Source organism: Hyperolius riggenbachi, chromosome 2 (genome assembly GCF_040937935.1).
Source record: "Hyperolius riggenbachi isolate aHypRig1 chromosome 2, aHypRig1.pri, whole genome shotgun sequence".
NCBI lineage: Eukaryota > Metazoa > Chordata > Amphibia > Anura > Hyperoliidae > Hyperolius > Hyperolius riggenbachi.
Window position 1 is genome coordinate 341,778,379 of NC_090647.1, and position 24,005 is coordinate 341,802,383.

The 24,005-nt window shown below is 46.3% G+C and overlaps 1 protein-coding gene across 1 annotated transcript in view; it reads left to right on the forward strand.

The window, feature by feature from the left end:
• Positions 1–24,005, forward strand: part of LOC137545045 (platelet-activating factor acetylhydrolase 2, cytoplasmic-like) — a 107,362-nt gene that overhangs the window by 19,982 nt on the left and 63,375 nt on the right. The gene's annotated exons all lie outside the window — the stretch shown is intronic.

The window sequence follows — 24,005 nt, forward strand, 5'->3', positions numbered from 1 at the left end:
ACCCACATTTTAACAGCTACTCGTCTATCAATTGCCTCATCCTGGAAAAACATTGCTCCCCCGACTTTGGCAGAGGTCAAACATAAAATTGAATGGACCAAAGAGATGGAAAAAATGACAGCATCACTAAGAGACAATGAACCAATCTTCCATAAAGTCTGAAACCCCTGGTCCCTATCCTCTCCTGACCTACGGCCCCCCTGAATTATGCTCATTATTCCGGTTCATAGGATCTTCCCACAAAACATGAACCGGCCAGGAATTTCCTATCACTAAAGAGTCAAATACTCAAATATGTATCTTTAAGCCCTTGCATACATAAATACAACCTACATCCGCAGTCCCAATGGAAGGCCACTAGTATTCCTCTCCCACTTCCCACTCATAGGCCTTCCCCACAGTAGCCATTAATCTTTGGTGTGACCCCACATATTGTTATTGTTATTCCCCCCAGTTTCAGTGTTGTCTAGACTAACAGAGTCAGTGTATATTTTTTACCTATGTCAGCTATTTTGTTTTATATAATTTCCGCTACCTTTCTGAATTGGATGTACAAGATGACTAAGAATATATTTTATTATTAGCAATGAGTGGAAATAGTCTCTTCATAGCCCCAAAACGTCAGATTTCTATCCAAGCTGGACCAAAGCCTGAGAGATGAGCTGACCTTGGACATTCCTACAGTACATGAACCTGTCCTGACAGGCGCTGTTAACCCCTGACATGATTAATATGTACGCTCAACACTGAGTATTTTCTTTGTATTTTCTTTGATTTTCCTTTCTTTCTGTTATGAAAATTTTCTTAATAAATATTAGTAAAACAAAAAAAAATATGACAAAATGTGGAAAACTTCAAGGGGGCCGAATACTTTTGCAAACCACTGTATAAGTAAAGCACAAAACGCTTGATAAAGCACTTTGTATAGTTATTTCCAGAGCGCTTTTAAGAATAAATACATTGGGCTTGATTCACAAAGCGGTGATAACCTACTTAGCACGTCTAAAGTCTTTAGACGTGCTAACCAGGGTGCTAAGTAGGTTAGCACCGGATTTCTCAAAACCAGTGCTAACCTACTTAGCACCCTGGTTAGCGCGCCTTAAGACTTTAGACGTGCTAAGTAGGTTAGCACCGCTTTGTGAATCAAGCCCATTGTTCTTTTCTGGGTCAAAAAGTTCACTTTCTGACTGACGTCAGGAAGTGAAAATCTCAATCGCTCAGCAAAAGCGCTTAGAAAAGGGTTTTTCTAAGCTCAAAGCGCAGGAAAAAGTGCTTTGAAAAAAGCTCAATAAATCACTCAGCGCTTGCAATAGTGCTTGCGATAGCGCTGGCGATTTATAATGTGAACAAGGCCTAAAAGCACTCACAGTTCTGGATTTCAGGGTTGGCACAGCACAACTAAAGGTGCCCATACATCCAGCAACTTCATGGCCAATCGACCATCTGATTCAATAATTATTAACAAATCGGTGCCGCGAAGTTTAAATCTTTTAAATGAAGTTTTTTTTTTCATTTTACATTAACTAGTTAACTCAAATTGGATGTTTATATGCAGCCAGTTTGAGTCTCTTTAAATCAGTCAGGACATAGAAACAAGTTCTGTCCATCAGCAATGGGTGCGCGCGCATGCCTACCGCTGGTTCACGGTAGGACCTAAAGAGACTCTGTAACAAAAAAAACCCCCTCTGGGGGATATTTACCTCGGGAGGGGGAATCCTCAGAGTCCCAATGAGGCTTCCCCGTCCTCTGAAGCTTGGGGGGAATCTAACGATGGCTCCTCAGAAAGTCCCATGACAAGGGTGCACAGGCAATATTTACCTACCACAATCCTGCGCAGGTGTACTAGCGGCTCTTTGTTCGAGCTAAGGTGGAATTAGCCTAGCCCGATCAATCCTCTCTACTGTACAGTCGCAAAGGACTCGTGCCTGCGCTGTACAGTGGATATGATCAGATTCGGCTATTTTCGCTTTAGCCCGAACAAAGAGCCGCTAATGCGCCTGCGCAGGATCGCGGAAGGTAAATATTTACCTCGCTGCTGTACGGGGGTCACAGCGCTGAATTGCCGGGACATTGGAGGGCGGGGAAGTCTCGTTAGGATCCAAAGGCTTCTCCTCCCAAGGTAAGTATCCCCAGAGGGTTTTTTCCCTTACAGGTTTTCTTTAAAGTAAATGGGACTCGTTTGAAGGAAAAAAAAGAAACCAGATACTTACCTAAGGTGTCCTAAAGAGCCTTTCCTCTTCCGGTGCCCTCGGTGCAGGTCTGGCTCCACCATTTAAATTCCTCGCCTTGAGGGAATTCAGAAGTCTTCAGTGGCTGAGTCCTCCCGAAGACAGGCGGCTTCATACTGCGCACGAGCGGCACGTCTTCGGGAGCACTCAGGCTTCCAAAGACTTTCCGAAGTCACCTTTGTCTGGCGGAATGAGCAGTATTTGACAAAATTAGTGCAGCAGTGAGGGCACCGGGAAAGGAGAGGGAAGGCTCATTAGGACCCAGAGCCATCCCTTTTCTGAGATAAGTATGGTATCTGGAATCAGCGGTTCCCATTTACTTTAAAGGTCAGTGTCACAGGAGCCCTCAGTGGCTGACCGCACTTAGCCTTCTAAACGATGCCAGCGCACAGATCGTGCGAACTCTGGTCGCAGTCAATGCGCAGGAACCGTTAAGAATTAGCCGCAGACAGCTCAGAAGGGAGCCTGTGAGACACGGGTGATTACAACGTCACCCACTGGTTCAGAGTAAACTGCCACCACCGCGGTTACTATGGGACCGTGGGGCCCACTAACTGACTGACTAATCCTGCGAATAAAACGGTTAAACACACGATATTCTGTCTAGCCAACAACAAACAAACAGTAGCGTATCTTCAGAGACCCGGGATCATTTCTGTGTGTGCTGATAAGCAGGGTAGCGGAAAGTGAATGACTTGGAGAAAGTCGTTTATTCACGCAATATAAATAATTAATATATACAGACAATTATTAAACAGTAATAGCCAGTATGAAAAATAAAAGAAGGGAGAAAAATACTTAGTTCCTGGAAAGATGTCCTGTTTGTGGGAAAAATCAGAGTTCTGGTTTCCAATCAAGTTCAAGCAAAACGGTTTCAAGTTCTTAGAGTTCTTTGTTCAGATGGGTCAGCAAAATGGCCACCAGCCCTATGTCCTCTGGCTGGCAGCAGATTGTCATGAAGATGGTAAAGGGAGGAAGATCTTCTCAGGCAGCTCATTCACTTTTAATGGAGATGAGCTCAGAGGCGGGCTTCCAGAGTCGGCCCCCTAGGCCGGACTATGGTAATCACACCTGGGCAGGGCTTTAGCAAACTCATAATCCTGACAGGTTCCCTAGGCCGACCTGCGCGGCCGGCACACAGATAATAATTACATATTCTCGATCCCCAGAACCTACCGATTAATATGATATCAAACTTGGGCATGTTTGCATGCCCGGTTACAAAACGGTGGAATTCCCAGCGTTCTGGTTAGGCTAGGGGCCCAAATTTAATATCAAAACACTCACAAGCTCCGGACCAGCAGAATGATATAACTTTCACATTTCTCCGATGTATGGTACTTCTAAAACATGCATAAAGATCATAACTCTATGTTTCCCTATCCTGGCTGAATGGTTCCGCTAAGTCTGCCCCCTGCTGGGATTAGCTTCCTTGGCTCTGAAAAGACTCCTGGTTTGTTAATTAACATCTCCATGAGATCAGCTAAGTGTCACCTGGTTCCCAGAGCCAAAAGGGAAATTGTGCCTTCCACAGGGAATATGTCCCAGCTAATTAACAGCTTCCCCCCAGGCTGTCACTGTAGCTTAGGAACAGCTGGGGAATCTGTCTTAGCTGAGGGATACTGTCTGAAGCGCAATCGATGCAGGAATCGAGTGCGATCGTTCTTTACTTCACGGGCGGTGCCAGGACGCGCCTGCGTCCCCGCAATCGTCCGTGACAGCCCTCCCCCTTGTCCGTGGCTTAGCCACTCATCCGCAAGATGTGTGGCGGCGCCGCTAACCTGGCTGACGGGCCTCGAGTTGCCGGTACGGCGGGAAAACCTATTGGAGCCTGTGGCTCGGTTCCCCTGGACCGGTCGCGGTCTGCTACCCTCAGGGTTGACCCAACATGGACCGTTCTGGACAGGGCGTTTGCGCCACTGCAGTCGGACGTGGTGTCTGCCGGGACTGCTGACAACGGGCAGTGGGTTGGTTAGGTCAACAGCCAGCCCACGCAGGGTTCCCCTGCTGAGTGGCTGTGGACCTAAGGAAACCCCGCGGGAATCCCTGGACCTTCCCAGCTCCTGACAGACGGCACATGCCCTGCAGTAGTTGGCTACATCCCTGTTCATCCGGGGCCAATAAAACTGTTTCCGAATACCGGCGAGTGTCTTGCGGACACCCGAGTGCCCTGTCAGAGGATTACCATGTGCGGATTTCAGCACATGTCCCCTGAACGCACTCGGGACCACAAGCCACTTGGTATCCGCGTGGGATCTACCTGTAGGGGGCTGTACAGACTCACTGTACAGTCTCCCACCTTCCCAGTACACCTTGAAAGCGGCCCCGTCTGCGAGGGGCTCAGCGGCTTGCTGCCTGAGCACCTCCAGGCTTGGGTCACTTTGTAGTGCGGCTGAGAATATGGCGCTGTCAGTTTCAGCCAACTGGCTCATGTCACATGAGGCCAGCGGCTGAAAGGTCTCATCCCTGCGGTCAGAGGAGGGGGAGGAGGCCGGAACCCCCTCCACCTGTTCTGAGCTCGGGTTCTGAGCAGTGCAGCTGCGCGGTACTGCTAGCACAGGTACACTGTCAGAATGGCACAGACGGGCATTACTCAAATCATCATTGCATGCAGTAATGACATTGACAGGTATAGACATTTTTTCATTACAGACAGGTTGTACAAGAAACTCAGGTACAGTTACAGCATCATCACAACAGACAGCCTGTACATCAAACTCAGGTGCCTTTGAAGCAGGCACTATTGAACCTGGTACCCTTGAACTGGGCACATTCAACCCACCTCCCCCTGGTGCTCCCCCAAGTGTATAAAGTACCTGGTGGTGGGTGGAGAGTCCGTCTCCTTCCGTGAGCGACAAGGCGGTCGTGGCAGGTTCATAGTAGGACACAAGCTTGCCCAAATCAGTCCCCAGCAACACAGGGACTGGGAGATCCTTCATAACCCCAACAACCCTTTCGTGGACCCCTCCCACTCCCCAATCCAGCTTCACTCTTGCGTGGGCTATGTGGAAAAGGGTGCCCTCTACTCCAGTAAGGGCAAGGGATCGGCTGGAGCTGATGCTCTCCTTTGGCACAAGATGTGAGTGAACTAACGTGATGTCAGCTCCGGTGTCTCGAAATCCGGTGACAACTTTGCCGTTCACTCTAACAAGTTGCTGCTGGTCGGTTCGGTCGCGGATTTCCTGTCCGCGTGCAAACAGGACAAAATCTGATGATCCAGGCTGTGGTTCGCTGGCGGGTTGCCTCTGCTGTGGGTGAGGTGCAGGTGATGCAGATGATCCAGGTGCTGGTGGTGTCTGTCTCCGCTCCGGACAGTCGAATTTCATGTGTCCGGGCTGGCGGCAGTAGTGACAGGTGACCTCTCCAGGCGCTGCAGGCCTGGGTGCAGCAGCTGCGCTGGGTGGCCTCTGTGGCGGACGGCTCACAGGGGCAGGAGGGTCTGCCGAGGTATTGGGCTGACCTCCTCTCCAGCTGGATGGGACAGTTCTGCGGGTATCAGCCACCCGGGTAGTTGCAAAAGTCTCAGCAAGGTCTGCAGCGACAGTGGCTGAAGCCGGCCTGCGTTCTAACACAAACTGTCGTACATCAGCAGGGCAAATGTTCAGAAATTGTTCGAGGACTATCAAGTCCTCCAGGACGCCATAAGACCCTTTGGTGAGGCCTAGCGTCCACTGGCGGAGTGTGGTGAGCAAGCTGCTGGCCACATCTCGGTACGAATCAGAAGACTTTTTCTGCCAGGCCCTAAACTTTTTCCGATAGGCTTCTGGCGTCAGCTGGTACTTAGTAATGATAGCGTCTTTTATAGCAGCATAATCATTATCCTTCTCCGCAGGCAATTCTGCGAAGGCATCAAGCGCTTTGTAGCGCAGCAAAGGTGTCAGATGTCTGGCCCACTGGTCTTGGGACAGACGATACTGACGGCATGCTTTTTCAAAAGACCGCAAAAACAAGTCAATGTCTGTGTCTTTTTCAATATTAGCAAATTTAAATTTTGCACTTACGGGTGGTGCAGCTCCTTCAGCAGGGAGGCTGGGCGGTGAACTCCGGCTGGCCTGTTGCACTTTTGCCATGTTTAGCTCATGCTGTCGTTGGCGTTCCCGCTCCTCACGCATGTACTGCAGGTACTTGTCCAGGTCAGTGTCCATCAGCTTTTGTAATGCCTGCTGCATTAGCGGATCAGTACAAACGGACAGTCCAGTACTGGCCGGTTCCAGGCGAGTACTTTCAGAAACTCTGGGGTTGGGGTCCACACTGACATTCTCCTGCGTAACTGTTGATGCAGGGCCCTCAGGATGCACAACCTCTGTACGGTCAGGAGTCTCAGTCTCTGGTTCCCCTTGCCTTGAGTCGGATGGGTCAGCGTCTACCTCAGCAGACACATCCAGCTCCTGCAGTTGCTGGGTATCCCATTGAAACAATTCCGTTACCAGGTCCCCTTGTTTCTTGCGGCCGACATCAATGCCTCTCTCTTGGCAAAGATTTTGCAGGTCCGCCAGGCACATTTTCTTGTAGTTCCCGGACATTTCCACACTAAATAAAATAAAACTTTTGGGGAGGGGTACTGGCTACACAGTCTCTCTGTATATATAAAAAAAATATTGCCTTCCAGCTACACCAACGAATTAGTTCGTTTCTCGATAGCGCTAGCGCTATCGCAGATACTTTCAGCACAACACAGGTCCCAACCGCTGCCTAACACTGTCACAGGAGCCCTCAGTGGCTGACCGCACTTAGCCTTCTAAACGATGCCAGCGCACAGATCGTGCGAACTCTGGTCGCAGTCAATGCGCAGGAACCGTTAAGAATTAGCCGCAGACAGCTCAGAAGGGAGCCTGTGAGACACGGGTGATTACAACGTCACCCACTGGTTCAGAGTAAACTGCCACCACCGCGGTTACTATGGGACCGTGGGGCCCACTAACTGACTGACTAATCCTGCGAATAAAACGGTTAAACACACGATATTCTGTCTAGCCAACAACAAACAAACAGTAGCGTATCTTCAGAGACCCGGGATCATTTCTGTGTGTGCTGATAAGCAGGGTAGCGGAAAGTGAATGACTTGGAGAAAGTCGTTTATTCACGCAATATAAATAATTAATATATACAGACAATTATTAAACAGTAATAGCCAGTATGAAAAATAAAAGAAGGGAGAAAAATACTTAGTTCCTGGAAAGATGTCCTGTTTGTGGGAAAAATCAGAGTTCTGGTTTCCAATCAAGTTCAAGCAAAACGGTTTCAAGTTCTTAGAGTTCTTTGTTCAGATGGGTCAGCAAAATGGCCACCAGCCCTATGTCCTCTGGCTGGCAGCAGATTGTCATGAAGATGGTAAAGGGAGGAAGATCTTCTCAGGCAGCTCATTCACTTTTAATGGAGATGAGCTCAGAGGCGGGCTTCCAGAGTCGGCCCCCTAGGCCGGACTATGGTAATCACACCTGGGCAGGGCTTTAGCAAACTCATAATCCTGACAGGTTCCCTAGGCCGACCTGCGCGGCCGGCACACAGATAATAATTACATATTCTCGATCCCCAGAACCTACCGATTAATATGATATCAAACTTGGGCATGTTTGCATGCCCGGTTACAAAACGGTGGAATTCCCAGCGTTCTGGTTAGGCTAGGGGCCCAAATTTAATATCAAAACACTCACAAGCTCCGGACCAGCAGAATGATATAACTTTCACATTTCTCCGATGTATGGTACTTCTAAAACATGCATAAAGATCATAACTCTATGTTTCCCTATCCTGGCTGAATGGTTCCGCTAAGTCTGCCCCCTGCTGGGATTAGCTTCCTTGGCTCTGAAAAGACTCCTGGTTTGTTAATTAACATCTCCATGAGATCAGCTAAGTGTCACCTGGTTCCCAGAGCCAAAAGGGAAATTGTGCCTTCCACAGGGAATATGTCCCAGCTAATTAACAGCTTCCCCCCCAGGCTGTCACTGTAGCTTAGGAACAGCTGGGGAATCTGTCTTAGCTGAGGGATACTGTCTGAAGCGCAATCGATGCAGGAATCGAGTGCGATCGTTCTTTACTTCACGGGCGGTGCCAGGACGCGCCTGCGTCCCCGCAATCGTCCGTGACAGTCAGTAATTGGCAAACAAGTACATCTGTTCCCGGAGTCAATTAAAGTGCCTGCACTGCCTGGGAATGAATGAACATGCATCTGGTCAGGAGCCATGTTCAAGAAAAAGTTCACTTAAAAAGTAATCAAACACTTCCTGGTAATCCAGCATAGTGTATAGCGCCATCTTGTGGCCAAAACGTTAAATAAAAATACATTAACCACTTGAGGAACAGAAGTTTATACCCCCCTAGTGACCAGGCCGTACAATTTCGCACTTCACAACTTTAATGATTTATTGCTTGGTCATACAACTTCGCACCCAAATCAATTTCACCTCCTTTTCTTCTCTCTAATAGAGTTTCCTCTTGGTGGTATCTGATTGCTGCTGCTCCTTTTAGTTTTTTTTTTTATTTTTATTATTAATAAGAGTTAATTTTTGGCTTTTTTTTTTATTTCCCTCCCCCCCCCCCTAAACTGGCCCTGCACTATGATACATAGACTACACTATACATACATAAACATCAGCCTATGGTAGGGACTATGGTAGGGACTAGATTGTGAGCCCATCAGAGGGACGGTTAATGGGACAGTTAGATGTCAGCGCTATATGTAGATTAAAACATAAAATGCAAAAAAAACAGCCTGCCATCGCTGATCAGCCGCTGGCAGGCTGATCGCTGATGTCCCCTTCACGCAGTAACGGGAGCTCGAGCGAGCTCCTGCCTAATCTTGCTCCTCACGAGATGAGGGATAACCGATCCTCTCAGCTGCTGTGGATCTGCATTAGGTGGTCGGCAACAGGTTAACCAATAAATGCACTGTAGTTATTATAGTTATTAACCCCTTTTACACACACACACACACACACACACACACACACACACACACACACACACACACACACACACACACACACACACACACACACACACACACACACACACACACACACACACACACACACACACACACACACACACACACACACACACACACACACACACACACACACACACACACACACACACACACACACACACACACACACACACACACACACTCTCTCTTGTAAAAAAATAAAAAACCCAAAGTGACAGCATTTAAATCAAATGCATAAATAGTTAACTTAGGGGCTTTTTTTATTATTTTTTTTACTATGTATGCCATACGGATATAATGTTATTTTTGCAAATAAAAGTTTGTAATTATTGACTGGGTGCAAAAGAAGCAACACAAAACAGAAAATATAAACCTTTATTTCCAAATAATATAATGTTGCCATACACTGTACTAGGGACAAATGGGCAAATAAAATGTGTGGGTTTTATTTACATTAGCATTTTTTATTTTAAAACGATAGGGGATGGAATTTGAGAAATAGTGTATTTTTTTTTCTTGTTTTCCCCATAGTTTTAAGGGTGTTTATTTAACTCATAGATCAAGTACATATATAGGGCTTGATTCACAAAGCGGTGCTAACCTACTTAACACGTCTAAAGTCTTTAGACATGCTAACCAGGGTGCTAAGTAGGTTTAGCACCGAATTTCTGAATCAGATAATTCGGTGCTAACCTACTTAGCACCCTGGTTAGCACGTCTAAAGACTTTAGACGTGCTAAGTAGGTTAGCACCGCTTTGTGAATCAAGCCCATCGTGTTTTTGACGCAGGATGGCGGCCACAGAGTTGCTCTCTCGTTCCTCCATCACACCATAATGGCGTGATCTCGCGAGGAGCTCGAGTTCAAGCTCCCGTCAGTTAGGGCCTGAGCCCACTAACGCAATTGTGTCCGCTTCTGTCTGCTTTTCAGCATCTGTAACATTGATGTGTAACTGAAAAGTGGACACAACTGCGTCAGTGGGCTTAGGCCCTAAACAACATTTTTTCAATTACAGGTCAAAATATGTTTATATATAGCGCTGCGATCTCCCACTGTACAGAGGACAGCCTTGTCACTTAACTGTCCCACGCAAGGGCTCACAGTCTAATCCCTGCCATAGACATATGTCTATGTATGTATCATTAAGGCTGGTTTCACAGTCACGTTAGAGCAGCCTGTAATGCACCCCACCGCACAGCAATGAAAAATCAATGGGCTGTTCACAGTGCCCACGTTGCGTTACTCAGTAACGCTGCGCCATAACAGAACGTACTGCATGCAGTACTTTATAAGCGGCAGAGCCGCGTTAGACTGCTTGCACATGCACTTTAATGCTGCGGAGGAGCGGAGAGCGGCCAAGCACATGGCTAATTAATATTCACTGCACTCAGTGACGTGCAGTGTTTACTTCCTGGAGCGGCCGCTCTGTGCGGCGATTGGCCGGGCGGGACCACGTGATGCCGCATGCGTCCAAGAGTACGCATCACGGCATTACGGACGCCAGAGTGAGCTGCACAACGCGGCTCACTCTGACGTCCACATTAGAGAGCACCAGGCGTTGCGTTTGGGGCACGTTATGCGACCATAACGTCCCCTAAAACGCAACATCCTGGTGTGAAACCAGCCTAAGTGTATGTAAAGTAGTCTAGGGCCAATTTAGGGGGGAGGGAGGGAAATACAAAAAACTTTTTTTTTTTAAATAAAAATGTAGGTCTTTATTTATTAATAAAATAAAAAATAAAAATCTCAGCTGTGAGCTAATACCACCAAAAGAAAGCTAGATTTGTGGGAAGAAAAAGAGACTCTGTAACAGAAAAAGTGTCCCTGGGGGTACTTACCTCGGCAGGGGAAGCATCTGGATCCTATAGAGGCTTCCTCCGTCCCACGGTGGTTTCGCAGGGCCCCTCCGAAGCAAGAGCAGACAATTTGTCAAGCTGTGGTGAACTAGCGAAGTGGGAAACGCTGTGTTTTATGCAGCAATGTTAGTCTATGGGACGCAGAAGAAACTGCGTTTTACTGCGTTTGTACAGTATGCGTTCCGCAAACGCTGATAGTGTTGCATAATATCCAGGCTGGCTGCCAAAATGCACATAACGAAGGTCTATGGTAACGCATATGAATTGCGTTTTTCATGCATTTTTTAATATGTTTTTAATTCAAAAGTAACGATCTCTGATGTGTTTCCGCTTCCTGTTGCCTTCCTAATGATTTGCATAAATGTAAAAAAAACGCATACAAAACGCTTATGCGGTTTCCATTAGCGAACCACAAATGCATTAAAATACACGCAAAAAATGCGGTAAAAACACAATAGCAAATCGCAAATGCACCATCCTAAAACGCTACTTTGTCACGCTATGTCATATGTGAACCCAGCCTGAAGGTGAAAAAAAAAAGCGGGCTGAAGTGGTTAAATTAACATTTTCTGCATAAATGTTAAAACTTGTACTTCATGTATGACCTGAGCCCATTATGATCCCAAAATGAAACTTTGAGAGGGGTAAGAGTATAGGGCAAAGTCATTTTGTGATATTTAAAAATATTTATAAATTTCTGTTTTTTGAAAAATGTCATGCCACATACCAAATTAAAGCCCAACAAAAGAGCTTAAAAGGGGTCATTGCTCTTGACTCATCTGGTTCCTGGGAAAATGGCAGTTTAATATTTATGGACACACATATTTTTAATAAAATTAAATTAATTAGTGCCTATTTCCACTCGTAAGTACTGTATGTAAGAGCACTAAGATGCACCATTTCATATCAGATCAGATTTTCATACAAAGCTGTGTTGATTTGACATGGAATGCCTCGATTGTTTACTAACAGTTGTACCTTCAATAAGCTCCTTAAAGCGATTCTAAAACTTAAAAAAAAATAATAGTTATATACTTACCTACATACTCCCCCCCCCCCCCCCCCCCCTCCATATACATCACGATAGCACAATAGATCTGGAGCACTAGCTCGTCTTAGCCCAGTGCATTGTTTTCCTATGTACCCTCTCACTGAAACTTGCTTCATTCTGCCCTATGCCATCCTCCCTCCTCCCCCTCCATAGCAACAGAAGGAGATGCATCTGTACAGCACTTGGCTCTGAGCTGACACCTAAGGGATCGAGTCTCAGTGTCTGCAGGTCACAATTTCCGTGCATGTATGCACCTTTTAGGTCCATTTTCCACTATAAATTGCAAATGCATGAAATGCAATTGCATTTATTGCAATAGTTTTTGCTTGCGATTAAGAAATCAGAAGGGCTAGCACAAGCATAATCGTGATCGGAATCATGCAAGAATGCGATTGTCTTCCTAACAAAATTGAAACACATTAATGGAAATAGTGTTCTGTGATTTATATTTTACAATGCTGCCTACTTATGCAATTTGCAAATCACTTGCATTTTGTGATTCTGATCAGACTTTGTGGAAAAGGGCCTTTAAAGAGAGTCTGAAGCGAGAATAGATCTCGCTTCAGACCTCATATATAGCAGGGGCACTTGTGCCCCTGCTAAAACGCCGCCATCCCGCGGCTTAACGGGGGTCCCTGTCCCCCCAAATCCCCTCCGTAATGCGGGGGAGCGCTTCCGCATTGAGGCAGGGCTAGCCGCCTCAGCCCTGCCCCACGCGCGTCTGTCAGACGCGTATCTCCGCCTCTCCCCCGCCCCTCTCAGTCTTCCTTCACTGAGAGGGGCGGGGGAGAGGCGGCGATGCGCGTCTGATAGACGCGACTGGAGGCAGGGCTGCAGCCGTTAGCCCTGCCTCCAGGAAGGGCTAATCTACGACCAACCTAGCGACCAACTTTTGCGGGGGGTGGGTTGGGGGTGAAGGGACCCCCCTTTAGCCGCGGGATAGCGGCGTTTTAGCAGGGGCACACGTGCCCCTGCTATATATGAGAGCTGAAGCGAGATTTAGTCTCGCTTCAGTGTCTCTTTAAATGGAGTCTGGACTTACCTGGCACTTCCTGAAGCTCCCCGTAGCCTGCGAGGTCCCTCAGCATCTTCTGGTCCCCTCCGTGGTCTTGCTGATGGCTCCATTAGCCCGGTGACTTCAGCTGAAGAAAGACTGATGTTGACGGGCTAACGGAGCCGCCAGCTCTCTGTTCAGGGTCCCTTTAAGCCCTATATAATGTGTAACCTCTGTACAGGACTGCTTGCACAGGTATGGATGGAAGGTACATTTCTTCCGTCTGTATTGTTTGGTCACATTAAATCCTGTCTGTATCCGGAAATGAGTCCAGGAATTTGGATTAGCTACCAGGGTTGCTATTTTTGATAGTAGTTTGCAGGGCTGGACTCAGGGGTGAGAATGATGGATACAGACCAGGTTTTCCCACCTTACCAGCAGGGAGGCAGGTTATCTAAGTCAGGTGCAGACCTGTGCACGCTGGATGTGTGTGTAGCAGTGAGCTGCAAGCCTGTGTGTGTGTGCAGCAGCGAGCTGCAGAAACACTTGTGCTACAAATATCTGGAGTGATATCCCCAGCTTTCCATGAGGAAACTAAGCTGGACTGTGCAGGATTTGTGAACTTTCTGTTCCTATGGACTATTTACTGTGGACAATTTGGATGCTCTCCTATGGCTAAAGTACAGTAAGCCTGTTTCCTTGACATATGATGCTGGTTCATGAAACTTGTTTGTTTTGAGCATTCAATAAATAAACTGTGCTTTAATTTGACTCCTGCAAATCCTGCGTGCTGGCTGCAAGTCCCAGTTTCCCTGAATACCACACCTCATATACTGCACCAACTGTTCCCACATAACTGGCTTAATATATTAAAACAGTGGTTCTCAACCTGGGGTCCGCAGACAAAATGGCGGATCTCTCCCCCAGGAGAGAAGTGTCAGGCAGGGCAGGCTTGGAGGCACAGGCGCAGCAACTTACTTAGCCCCGTTCCTGCATGGACTCCTATCGCCGGGCTCTCCTCTTGTCCAGGCTCTCCCTGTCGACGCCTTGCGTCCTGTTGCCATGGTTACCCGGCAGCCTCTAATGACGTCAGAGTTGCTGCCATAGCAGGAAGACGCATTGAGAGGAGGAGAGCCCAGCGAGAGGAGTCTGTGCGGGAATGGGGCTAAGTAAGATTATACTGGGGCACCTATTGGCTCACTAACTACACTGGGGCACCACCTGTACCTGACTATTCTGGGGCACCACCTGCACCTAGCTAATCTTTTCTTCACATCTAGTAAGTGCATTTTTTATGTTTGCGCAGTTTGAATTTATTAAAAGGTGTCACACTACGGAGCGCTCTTTCCGTTTTGTTTTAATCTTTTCTGGGGCACCACCTGCACCTGGCTAATATTTTCTGGGCACCACCTGCGCCTGGCTATTCCATTCTGCGGCACCACCTGCACCTGGCTAATTTATTCTGGGGCACCACCTGCACCTGGTTAATCTATTCTGGGACACCACCTGCACCTGGCTAATCTATTCTGGGGCACCACCTGCACCTGGCTAATCTATTCTGGGGCACCACCTGCACCTGGCTAATCTTATCTGGGGCACCACCTGCACCTGGTTAATCTATTCTGGGACACCACCTGCAACTGGCTAATCTATTCTGGGGCACCATCTGCACCTGGCTATCTATTCTGGGGCACCACCTGCACCTGGTTAATCTATTCTGGGACACCACCTGCACCTGGCTAATCTATTCTGGGCACCACCTGCACCTGGCTAATCTATTCTGGGGCACCACCTGCACCTGGCTAATCTATTCTGGGGCACCACCTGCACCTGGTTAATCTATTCTGGGACACCACCTGCAACTGGCTAATCTATTCTGGGGCACCATCTGCACCTGGCTATCTATTCTGGGGCACCATCTGCACCTTGCTATCTATTCTGGGGCACCACCTGCACCTGGCTATCTATACAGGAGCAGCTATACCTCTCTGCCTACACTATAGCATCTGTAGCTGGCTACCTACACCTACACTGGGGCACATATAGCTCGCTACCTATACTGGGGGCATCTATACTCTGCTAACCTATACTGTGGGCACCTATGCCTTGCTACCTATTCTGGGGAACCTATACCTGAATACCTATACCTAGCTAGGACAGGGGTCCAGAGCTGACACAGGGGGACCTAGAAGGGGGGGGGGCAAAAGAGGCACAGGGAGAACAGAGATAATACGGGGAGATGAGGTGACACAGAAGGAGACAAAGGAGGCACAAACTGGGGTAACACAGAGGGGGACAAAAGAGGCATAAGGAGAACAGAGGGGGACAAAAGAGAATAGATTCGGATTAAAAATGGACATGGTCCTTATCTCATTTGTTAAACGGGGACTACCTGTATTTCGCTAGTATTTGGCTCAACCCACATCATGTAATGGCCACGCCCACTTTTTCAGTATGGGGTACATTTGCCTGGGGATGACTCACAAAGGGGTACATGTGCTAAAAAGGTTGAGAACCACTGTATTAAAAGTATAGTTTAAAAAAAGTTTATTTCTGCCCACAACAATAGTCAGATAACTTTTTAACCCAGTGCTGTAAGATTACAATTGGGAAATTATTGGCTTAATATACCTTCACTAGGGCAGTTTCTAGGCTAAATTGCACCCAGGGGAGCCAGGTATAGGTGCCCGCAGTATAGGTTAGCCAAGTCTAGTTGCCTTCAGTATAGTTAGCCAGCTATAGGTCCCCCCCCCCCATATAGGTAGCCAGGCATAGTTGCCCACAGTATAGGTTAGTTAGGTTGGTGCCTCCAGTATAGGGTAGCCTGTATAGTTGACACCAGTATAGGTTAGATAGGTAGGTGCCCCAGTATAGGTTAGATAGGTAAGTTCCCCCAGTATAGATTAGATAGGTAGTTTCCCCAGTATAGGTTAGATAGGTAGGTTCCCCCAGTATAGGCTAGATAGGTAGATTCCCTCAGTATAGGTTAGATAGGTAGGTTCCCCCCAGTATAAGTTAGATAGGTAGGTGCCCCGAGTATAGGTTAGCTAGGTAGATTCCCCCAATATACTGTAGGTTAGATAGGTAGGTTCCCCCAGTATAGGCTAGATAGGTAGGTTCCCCGGTATAGGTTAGATAGGTAGGTTCCCCCAGTATAGGTTAGATAGGTAAGTGCCCCAGTATAGGTTAGATAGGTAAGTGCCCCCAGTATAAATTAGATAGGTAGGTTCCCCAGTATAGGTTAGATAGGTAGGTGCCCCAAATACAGGTTAGATAGGTAGGTGCCCTGAGTATAGGTTAGATAGATAGGTGCCCCCAGTATAGGTTAGATAGGTAGGTGCCCCAGTATAGGTTAAATAGGTAGGTTCCCCCAGTATAGATTAGATAGGTAAGTCCCCCAGTATAGGTTAGATAGGTAGGTGCCCTGAGTACAGATTATATAGGTAGGTGCCCCGAGTGCAGGTTAGATAGGTAGGTGCTCCGAGTATACGTTAGCTAGGTAGGTGCTTCCAATATAGATAGCCAGTTTAGTTGCCCCCAGTATAGGTTAGATAGGTAGGTGCCTCCAGCGGCGAGGGGGAGTGAGCATAGTGTCGGAGGGAACGGGCATAGCTTAGTTACAATTCACCTCACTCATGTAAACCCCGCAGCTTCTATCGTCTTCCTGTTCTCGGCATCTGTCACGTTGGTAAGCGCCCCCCGCTATGATGACATGCGGTCACGTCATCACAGGGGGCGCTGTTACCAATGCGCCGTCACCGGGGAAAGGAAGCAGATAGAAGCTGCAGGGGATCACGTGAGAGAGGTGAATTGTAACTAAGCTATGCCCGTTCCCTCACCCGCAGCGCCCTCCTCCTGCCACTCAATCTGGTGCCCCGGGCAATTGCACAGTTCGCACGCCCATAGAAACGGCGCTGGCCTTCACATTGAGAGTTACTCATACAGCGCACATATACTGTAGACTGAATAAAGCTCCAGATGTCCTAATCTGAACATAAAATCGGGAATGTATCCCTGAATCAGGAAAAATCTATTGAAGCTCCTGGCTTAAGGTGCGTACACACATGCGACTATAGTCGTTTGTAACGATCGTTCCCCGATCTTTACCAACGACGATCGTTACAAAAAACGAACCACCGACTATTAAGGCAAACGACTAACGAGCCAAATCGCTACAAAAGCAAGTTCTGTCTCGGCGGATTGTAACCAACGACGATCGTTTGCAAAAGTAGTACATCGTTGCAAACGGTCGTTCGTACTAGGCTTGACATGCGCATTTCACTATTTCTCCCTGAAACTTCTCATTTTTATGCGCAGGCGCAATAGTTGCTTTACGTGATGTAACGTTCGTTCTAACAATCAGATCGTTACACACATTTAAAAACTAACTTTACTCAGGTCGTTCTTTCATCAATTAAAAGCTCGTTCGTCGTTCTCAACGAACGATCGTTGTCGCATGTGTGTACGTAGCATTAGACTACCTCCTACAGAGTGTGCTGCTGCTTGATGTCAACTCCACTAAAATGCAGTGCAGCTTGTATCTAGCATCTGATTGCTCCATGTTGGATGTCTGCCAGTAGAGGAACAGCCCTGGGTGCTGCGCATTTCTCCTTCCAGCATCAGAGCCTTTGCTCTAAAGCTGCAAACACACCAAAACATTTTTTCCTAATTCTTTCAAGTGAAAACCTAGGATGTCCAGGTGTCCTCTAACGTAGGAGCCACCACTTCTGCCAAGCCTGAACATTTTTGGCTGGCACTATTGTTTAACCAGCAGAGGGGTGCTTCCCACAGGATGTTAAAACCTTCTGCCAGGTGGTAAAATCACACCAGGCTAATGCTGTTCTCTACCCCTAGGGATAGAGCAACCATACCAAATTACTTGAGTGTGGGTATCATGTGAGAAAAGTGGGTTGGACAAAGAGTTATGACCATCTGTTACATGTTAAACACAGATGGATTGCTTTGCAGGCACTGTTATGACCCAGCTCATACTAGGACCATCATACCAGTCAGATTATAAGATTTAATCAGCATATATTAATTTTAGGGTGTATGGGAAATTTTCACACATGATTACTTTAAAAATAACAAACTACATAGTATTATAAGCATACTTGTATTTTTTTTTACTATGCTTAACAGAAAAACTAAAACATATTTTTATTTAGAAGTACATGAAATACTACAAATAAATGTTTACAATTATATGGTGAGAAGAAAAGGATTGAAGTAAAAAAATGTCTGTAACACTACAAGAGTGAAGATGTACAGTATCTTACTTCTTTACAAGAGTGAAGATGTACAGTATCTTACTTCTTTACAAGAGTGAAGATGTACAGTATCTTACTTCTTTACAAGAGTGAAGATGTACAGTATCTTACTTCTTTACAAGAGTGAAGATGTACAGTATCTTACTTCTTTTAACTTGCAAAAGTTGCCAAACAGCAGCGGGATCTCTGGCCAAACATCACATTTTTCCTTCTGTTTTTTTTCCCCATAATTGTCCAAGGAAAAAATTACCTTATAAAAATGTGTTTCTGTGATAACTTAAATAAATAACACAAAAATGAGAAGAATAACAAGTCACAGCCCAAGCAGTGGCTGGATAGTGTACAAGGCTCTAACTCAGGCGACCTGGGTCTGAATCTCGGCTCTTCCTGTTCAGTAAGCCAGCACCTATTCAGTTAGATGGCAAGACTTAGGGCCGGTTCACACTTGTTAAAGCTCTGCAGAAACGCAGAAAGCGGATCCTATGATAAAGCTGGTGCACACCAAAAACCGCTAGCGGATCCGCAAAACGCTAGCAGTTTTTTAAGAGGTTTTTCAGAGCGATTCTAGGCATGTTTAGAGCTATTTTCTAAACATGCCTCACAGTTTTGGAGCGTTTTTGTGTATCGTTTTTTACATTTCGTTACAGTTCAGTTGTATCTGAACAGCTACTGTAACAAAAACGCTTGGAAAACCGCTCTGATCTAGCGTTTTTCAGAGCGGTTTTCAACTTTCCTATACCTTACATTGAGGTAGAAATGCCTCAGAAATCTCAAAAACATCCGCGTTGCCCGTTTTTGTCGCTTCCACGTCGCCGCCATGATGTAATACACGGAACACGACACAGAATGATCGGGTATTTTGCACAAATCAGATGCAGAATGGACGGATCCGCCTCGCAGATGAGCGTTCTGTTTCTGTTCTGCATCCGCACAAGTATGGACTGAGCCTTAGGCAGGGGACACACTTGACTGTTTTTGTGTGGGTTTTCTGCACAGAAAATCTGATCTGAACTAAGGACTCATGTTAAAGGACCACTATCATGAAAAAAAGTAGGCAGTTAAAATCTGACAGAACCGTCAGGTTTTGGGCCAGTCCATCTCCTCATGGGGGATTCTCAGGGTTTTCTTTGTTTTCAGCAGCATTTCCTGAACATTAGTTTAACTGCCAAAATAGTAAGATACCAGCCAGCCTCCCTAATCACTTGCACACTATTTTTGCACACTATTTTGTCAGTTACACCTGCTGTTCAGGAAATGCACTACAATCTCTGCAGAACTTTTTATTTGCAGAGGTTTTATGAGAAAAAAAAAACACAATAAGGTAAAAAAGCAGTGATACCACAGAAATGTCAGCAGTAACTTACCACTATAGTTCTCCGCCCCTGAGTGTTATCTACAGGGCTGTTGAATCGGTACAAAAATCATCTCCTTAGGTTATGAAACCGTCAACTCCAGGTACCCAAAACTGCTCAGATTCCTTAGTCTAATACTTACCAGGGTTGTGGAGTTGGTGCAAAAATCCTCTGACTCCATATATGAAAATACAGACTCCAGGTACCCAAAAATTGCCCGGATTCTGACTCCACAGCCCTGGTTATCTATTGTTTAAATAATTTTCTCTGTTATGTATCTGCTGGGTATAGGTTAAGTCATTTGAGCTTGCAGCAAAATGCAGCAGTTGGCTATGAGAGGAAGAAGTACACTCCTATATAGAATTCAAACACAAACCCGGCTGAGATACCGCAATTTTAATTATGGGGCATATTTTGGGACACCAAAATAGAACTAAAGGTTTGTACACACATTGGGCTTGATTGACAAACCGGAGCTAACTGTTAGCACCGGCGTGCTAAACAGTTAGCACATGAAGTGCTGCTCGCTGTCTTTTCCGTGCGTAAAGTCCTGTGGCGGCCGATCGTGTACAAAAGTCTGTGTCCGATCGCGTGATCGTGGGACTTTGCGCTCGGAAAAGACTGCGAGCGGCATTTCACGTGCTAACTGTTTCTAACAGTTAGCACCGGTTTGTGAATCAAGCCTATTAGATCAAACTCGACCAAGGTGGCGGCTAAAGACCGCCTCTGTCAGGAATGTGTGTGTATGACAGACCCCGATGCGTTGACGAGAGATCATCTTGGCCAATCTCTGCCTGAAACATTTATTCTCCCTCCCTCCATATTTCTCTCTCACTCGCGCCCAAGTAACCAAGACAGGAGACTTGGCTGCCTAATTACAGAAGTAAAGTAAGACACTTTTCTGCTTACTGAACTTGCCATATATAAAGTATGTGAAGGTATAAAAATAAAGTATTCTTTTCTAATGTTTTATATCTTCATGATAAATATTTTTTATACTAAAAATACAATAAATCACATTTCTTCAAATCATGATATTCTGTATAGAATATTTAACACTATTCTCTGCTAAATATTGCTGATTGCTGAACTGTGTTTGTCTAATTCTCAGCCAGCAGTGGCATGGCCATTTTTAGAGAAGGACCATGTGAGCCCAGCTGACAAATCCAGGATTATCCAATTCATCACAACCTGATCATCATACTTGCTGTGATGATCTAGACTTAGGAAATAGGATAATCCTGGATTTATCAGAATGGCTCACATATTTTCTCCGTTTTGGACTACTGCCATATTTGTTGATCTTTGGAGTAGGTTTATCAATTACCCTACATTTAGCAGGATTTAGCACGATGCACTGCTGTGTATCTTATCAGCACCATGCAGCCTGTTTCATGACTCTCTCTTCCTTCTGATCACTATACACACTGTCCAGAAATCTGAGATTCCTCTGGCCAATTATTATGATTTTTTTCTAGGCCTGCTACATTCCCTGTAAGCCTACAAACCTATTGCTGATCTTACAAATCTGGTGCAGTAGATAATGCTTACATGCAACACACAAACAGGAAAACCTATAAAATCAGATGCTATAAGAGTGGAATAAAGAGAGGGATGTGGAGCATAGTGGGAGGATGGCCCTGGGAGAGGAAGGCAAGGAGACTTCCAGCACATGAAAAAGAGAAGATTGCAAAGATGGAAATGGAAAAGCAGCAGAGCACAGAGAATCACATAGGGGGCCTGAACGCATACATGAAATAAAGGCGCCGGGAAATTTAGGCACAAGGTTAAGCCGAAAAAATGTCTCGCTATGCTCCTGCAAAAGTCCTGGCGGCATTAAGTACTATTCCTCCTCCAGGTGCCATAGACTCTGTGTAAATACGTAATTCGGCTTCCAGCAATTGCTTGCGGCTGAACTACACTTTATCATAATTTGTGCTCCGTCTTTTGACGACTCTCAAATCACTGACTGAGCGCTGCTGTAGCCATAATTCACATTACGGCCTAGGGCTGCCCCCAAATTTCCACCGCAGTTTTTCCCTAATTCGGCCTGAACTGACAAGGAGAAAGAAAGGATAGAAGCACAGAGTGAAACCAGCACTGACTGTGATGGAGATAAAGGGAGTGGAGCACAGAGTGGGTATTGCCACTATCCGTGGAGGAAATAGGAACAGAAAACAAAGCAAGTGTGACATCAACATTAGAGTATTGAGAAGCACAGGAGAGAGCCAGCAGTTACTATAGAGAAGACAGAGGGGAACAGTGCGCAGAGTAGGGATGTGCATTGTCTGTGGATGAGAGAGTGAGACGCACAGAGTGGGGATGGGCACCGACTGTAAAGAAAGAGAGAGGAGCACAGAGTGGGGATGAGCACTGACTGCAGAGGAGCAGAGAGTGGGGGTTGGCACTGACTGTGAGGAGAGAGAGAAGAGCACAGAGTGGGGATGGGCACTGATTGCAGAGGAGAGAGAGGGTATCATGGAGTGGTGGTGGGCACTGACTGCAGTGGAGAGAGACACAGGAGCACAGAGTGGGGATGGGCACTCACTGCAGAGGAGAGAGACAGAGGAGCACAGAATGGAGATGGGATCTGACTGGGGAAAAGATGATGAGCAGACCACAGAGTGGGGACCAATACCAACTGTGAAGGAGAGAAGAATAGAGCACAAATTGGAAATTGGGGGAAGGAAGGAGGCACCCATAGACCTATATCAGTAGTTCTAGTAGGTGGTATAATAATTGTAAAAAAGGTTGTCTTGTTCCTACCTTATAGTAGTAAAACTCAAACGTAAAGTAGTAGTAAATACTTCTTAAATTTTATTGGGGCACAAATGACAACGCGTTTCACGGCCACAGCCGCTTCCTCAGGTCTATAGGTGTGCCTAAGGTGGTATGTCTTGCTATCTTGTGCGCCAGAAGGTTTCTGGGACTGCCATCTACTGCAGAGAGTAAAGAAGCACAAGGGAGGACCATCAATTATTGTGGTTGAGAGAGAAAAGCAGAATATAAACTGGGGGCTAACACTAACAGCTAAAGTGAGAGAAGTACAGAGGGGGACCTGCAATCACTGGAGAGAGAGAGAGCGAGGAGTGGAGTGCAACATGAGGACAGTGGAGCACACAGTGGCCATGGAGAAGAGAGAAAGGAGTGGTGGAGAACAGAGTAGGAAGTGGTAATAAAATCCCAAGAAAAAGAGAGAAGTGGATTACAAAGTGCAGAGTGCTGATTATAGAGTGCAGAGGAGCAGAGAGAGGGTAAACAAAAACTAAGGGATGAGGAAAGCGGATCAAAGAGAGGAATTAAATAGAGAAAAGAGTATTGCTTGGCACAGACAGCAACTCAGACCTTGTGACTTGGACTGAACTGGCCACAACAACCCTTTGTCTGAAATAATACAATGAATGGTTCAAAGCTTATAAAAGCATTTTCTACTGAGTGAGTGGACACACTATGTACTGTATTTATTGCAAATTCACCCCAACCATATGGCCACCTTATTCATCAGCTACCCATAGCAAAGGCCCTTTCTCTCATCCTTAACCATCTAATTGGTATTATTGTGCTACCTCTTGCATTCTTCCTTATTTGCCCCCTCTGGACTACTGTATTAGGGAGGCTGGTTGAGACTGCTTGCAGTCCTACTGCAGAGGTAAAAGCAGCCAAGTATTAGTGGTCCCCTGATAATACCTCCATTACTTCCTGTCTCTTCTTTTTCCCCTCGTCCCTTAACTCTACCTGCCTTACCTTTTGCTTGAGATGGGTGGGGTTTGCTCAACCTCAGCAATAAACCTCGTCTCTCCCTGACCTATGCACTGATGTCAACTTTATCCTGCCTAGCCTTTTCCTTCCCCCCACCATCCCAGTCATGCTGGCTTATTAGATTGGGCTAAGCCTGTGTGCTGAGTCGACCTGTTGACAAAACCAATAGCCGAGGAGTAGGAAAGCTTCTGTATATGTATTTGGCAGAGTGCTATGAGAAATATGCCTTGCCCTGGTTATAAACATGAAGGCATGGCAGAGCTGAATGGCCCTGTTTATAAACAGGTCTCTGGCAAAATCACCTTAGGCACTGTCAGATCACACAGTATGTCTAACCATCCCCCTGTATCTAGTGGACTTTAAGCCCAAATTCCAAGAAACTTTTCAGAAGGTTTCCAGCCTGCCTCATCTGATACGGCTCCTCAACTTTGGGGGTGAAGTACCCCTCTATGGCGACTGCGAGCCTCCACTCCATTGGCTCATAACCAGATGTTCATATGACACTGCATGCACACACACAAACTATGGAGGCAGGGCAATTGGCAGC